This window comes from Pongo abelii, chromosome 1 (assembly GCF_028885655.2).
Source record: "Pongo abelii isolate AG06213 chromosome 1, NHGRI_mPonAbe1-v2.0_pri, whole genome shotgun sequence".
Classification (NCBI taxonomy): Eukaryota; Metazoa; Chordata; class Mammalia; order Primates; family Hominidae; genus Pongo; species Pongo abelii.
In genome coordinates this window covers 89,257,520-89,262,172 of record NC_071985.2, presented here as the reverse complement: position 1 = coordinate 89,262,172, position 4,653 = coordinate 89,257,520, and positions in this window count along the sequence as shown.

Here is a 4,653-nt window from a genome sequence, read left to right as displayed (position 1 = left end):
GATAGTGTCTTTATCATGTGTGTTTGTCTGAGTGACATTGCTGCGTGCGCGCCTGCACCCATGCATTCCTTCAACAGACATAAAGTGAGTGCCACTATGTGTCAGGCTCAAGGGAGGAGACCGAGACACATAACACATAACACATAGTCCCTGCCCTCAAGGAGCCCTCAATCAGGAGAGGCAGACACAGAAACAACTGTAACATGCTATATCCCACCATCATGTGTTCTCTACGTATCTCTGTACACATACATGCTATGCACATATGTGGGACTGTCTCTGTGTGCACAGCAGCGGATGTTCTTCATGATCTGCATGCATCCAAGCATCCGCTTATACCTGTCTCTGTCCCCATGACAGGCTGCACGCCTCAGCCAAACCGGTTGGAGTGGGTTGTGCTGAAATTTTTGTTTGTGTCAATGGGACTTGAGGTGAGTCAGAGAGGGACAAGGATGGGTGGGGTGGTGTGGGGGAGAAGAAGAGTGAGAGTGAGGGTCAGATTGAGTGGGGGAGGGAAGGAGTGGGCCCATGTTGGAAGGGGTGGGAGTGAGAGTGGGGTGCAGGAGGATGAGTTGGGGGTAGGAGTAGATGAGAGAGCTCCTTGGTGAGTAATATCCTGTCTGTCTGCAGTGAGGTCCCAGGTCAGAGAAGAGTCAGAGGCTGGGGGAGAGTCCCTTGTGCTTAGGGAGAGAGGAGGGTGAAAGATAAATCAGAGTAGAACTAGTTGGAAGCATGAGTGTGGATAAAATATTTGTGATCCATTTCTGTACAGCTTTGTCTCTGTGATAAGCTATTCCTAATCTGCTCATTGCAAACTTTCTGCAGTTTGTACAGAAAGGTGTTGGGGAGCTGATGACGTGGTGAAAGATTACCAATATGGGCCTTGATCTCACCCCCCAGGACCAAGGCTTCAAAGTCACTCCTCCTGCTCCTCCCTAGGATCACCCCTGCTCCATCCATGGAGGTATGGGCATACCCCCATACAGAACACAGGGGCTCCAGCAGCTTTTCTTCCCCTAGAAAACACCTTTACTCCCCTCCAGATGGAACTTCACTATGCTCAATATTAGGATGGTGGCCTCCTGTTTTCTAGGAAATTACATCGAAACATTGCCATGTGCTATGTTGTTCTTTGCCTATCCTGCAGGCCCACTGATTCCCCAATACCCAGCCCCCAGCCACATCCTTTAATGATAACCACATTTCTTGGTTGCCTAACAACCCTTGGAGCTCAGGGGGCTGAATTTGCTTGTTCCTTGAGGGCCCTAAAGCTGGAGTGTGCCATCCAGGGGAGGAGGCAGCTAAATGCAAGGCATATTCAGATCCTATTTCTCAGTAGGTCCAGTTGTGTGCAGAGCCCCATCCTCCTTGCTCTCACCCCATGAACTTCCCAAGTTTCCATGAACACACTACCACGAAATCCAGGACCAGAGTATGGGTTAAGGGACAAATGTCTTTATTTTGACACTAAGACCCCACTGTGGGGAAATTCTACTCCCTGAAAAGGCCCTACGTATTGAAGCTCACTCAGGTCCTCATCAAAAATTGAGACTGTGCCCGGGGACCCCAAACTGGTGCTATAGTTCTAGAAAGCAGCCAAAGGGAAGAAGTCTGGCCACTTCTGGAAAGTTCTAAAGCTCCTTGCAGGAAAGTCAGATGGCTGGCTCTGGTCAGCAGGAAGAAAAGGGCAGTAACCCAGAGAGAAAAACACAGAAGTCGAAACAGTGAGAGACAGATCTCAAGGCGCAGTGAGAAAAATGGAAACTTAGAGACAGAAAAATATACAAATGCTCCTTGACTTTTATGATGGGGTTATGTCTTGATAAGCTCATTGCAAACTGAACATATAAGTTGAAAATGCATTTAATATGCCAGTCGCTAGCCCTAGAAAATATCAAAATTCAAAATTCAAGTATTGGTCCTACCGAACACGCTATCATTTTTGCATCACTGTAGTTAAAAAATTATAAGTTGGGTCGGGCATGGTGGCTCACACCTGTAATCCCAGCACTTTGGGAGGCTGAGGCGGGCGGATCATGAGGTCAAGAGATCGAGACCATCCTGGCCAACATGGTGAAACCTCACCTCTACTAAAAACTCAAAAAATTAGCTGGGCTTGGTGGTACGTGCCTATAGTCCCAGCTACTCAGGAGGCTGAGGCAGGAGAATCGCTTGAACCCAGGAGGCGGAGGTTGTGGTGAGCCAAGATTGTGCCACTGCACTCCAGCCTGGTGACAGAGCAGGACTCCGTCTCAAAAAAAAAGAAAAGAAAAAGAAAAAGAAAAATTGTAGGTTGAACAATCGTAAGTCAGGGATTGTATTGGAGACACACACACACACACGCACACACACGAGTTATTGAAGGGGGAGAATTCAAAGAGACAAAGTGGCTGAAGTGGCCAAGATAAAATCTGAAACAGAGACAGAAGGACTCGAAGAGAAATTTCTGGATGCCATGATTATCAAGTCTTTCCCTCTTCTGCCCTCAATTCCCACCACTCAGCAATGACCCAATGATACTTTCCTACTCAACATTGCCTACTCTCTCAACAACATGAGCTCCTCCCCATCCCTATCCCACCTCTCCATCATTCTCTAACTTGGCTGATTACCACTCCCCTCCACCCTAAAGCCTGCTTACAATTTCACCTTTCTCTCAATCTCCTTCTAGCTCACATCCAGTCAAAGGAGCTCTCAAGATCTGACCTCATGCAGTCTCTTTGCCTGGTCATTTCTCTGTCCTTTTGTCCCTGTCTTTATTCTAGCTGAGCTGAAAGCAAAGAGTCAGAATTGAGGACAGGATGGCATAGGGCCAGGAAGTCAAGCAGCCAGAATGAGCTGTGTGAGAAATAGAGAAGGGTCAGCGTACAGCAGAAGAAGAGTCAAAGAAAGGGCCTGAAGGATGGGGACAGCCTGGGAGACATGGGCAGAGGGAACTGTGGGAGTCTTGAGTGCGACTAAGACCCTTTGGTGCAATTGTTGGTCTCTTTCTTTCTTTTCTTTCTTTCTTTTTCTTTCTTTCTTTCCTTTCTTCCTTCCTTCCTTCCTTCTTTCTTTCCTTCCTTCCTTCTTTCTGTCTTTTTCTTTCTCTCTCTTTTTCTTTCTCACTCTCTCTTTTCTTTCTCTCTCTCTTTTCTTTCTCGCTGTCTCTTTTTCTCTCTCTCTCTCTTTTCTTTCTTTCTCTCTCTCTCAGTCACCCAGGCTGGAGTGCAATGGCACAATCAAGGCTCACTGCAACCTCAGCCTCCCAGGTTCAAGCGATTCTCTTGCCTCAGCCTCCAGAGTAGCTGGGACTACAGGCATGCACCACCACGGCTGGTGAATTTTTTAATTTTTTTTTTAGTAGAAATGGGGTTTCACCATGTTGGCCAGGCTGGTCTTGAACTCCTGGCCTCCTCAAGTGATCCACCAACCTTGGCTTCCCAAAGCGTTGGGATTACAGGCGTGAGCCACCACACCCAGCCCAATTGTTGGTTTTCTGTATGTACTGAATAATGCTAAGAACCAGAGATGGTTCCAGGGTCAGAAAATGGGGTTAAGGAAGGGAGAAGATAGAGTAAGAGCTTTGTGAAAGTTTGAGGCAAGGGGGCGTAGATTTGGGGCTGGGACAGACATCTAAGGCTAGGTAGGAAGCTGAGTGCTTGCTTGCTAGAGATCACATAGACTCTTGGCCAACTGAGACAGAGCCAACGTCAGAGGATCACATCAAGATTACGAGACTTTCAGGATATCCAGTCCCTGCTCTCATTTGTGGACAGAGGTTGTCCCTGGGTATTATTAGCAGGTGAAAGCAGGTTCACAGCCCTGGCTGCCCTTTTCCCTGTCTCTCACAATTTTCTCTCAGTTCCCCCTTTCACTTATCTTAATGCCCTTTCAGTTTGTATATCATTGACAAGGACATTATAGACCACTGCAGATGCTGTCCTGTGGTGTGAAGCATGTGTCATACAAGTCCAGGTTGGCTGGTTTGCTTTCTTCCTCTCTCTGTTTCTCTCTTTCTGGCTTCTTTTCTCCCTCCTCCAAAATATAGATTTGGTTCAAACTAACCTAAGAAGGTAGGAGTCCTAGGCAGTTCCTCTCCCAGGGTCTTGGGATGGCAAAGCAATGGACAGATGCTTCCAGCTCTTAGGAGGAACTGGAAGCATCTAGGTACAGAACTGGAGAGGGCACAGCCAAGGAGTATGTGAGGTTCAAGCTCTATGTCTAACGAAGATGCCTACTGCTAAGGACTCAGAGTCAGAGAGGAAGCTGGGAGAGAGGAGCTGGAAAGGCCCGTGGGGTGGGGAGTTCCCATTTCTATCCAGGAGAGGCAGAAAGTAAGTCTAACAGAACAGCCAAGACTTAGGCAAAAGCAAGAGCCTAAAATGGACATATAGGCCAATAAGGTTTAAGCAAAATTGCCCCACCCCTGAGGCAAGCCCTTGCCTAATCCTAGGAGTATGACAGATCTGAATCCAGCTGTTGGGAGGTTAGCCAGTGAGAAGCTTGAGGGGAAAGACTGACTTTTAAATTTCAGCCAAGGACAGTAAAAGTTAGTGATTTTTTAGAGATTCTTACCATGATTTTGGAAAACTGAGAATACTGCCTGTCATACTCAGGGAAAGCTATAGGTGGGAGGGCAGAGACTTTCAAAGCTATTGTTGAATCTTGGCT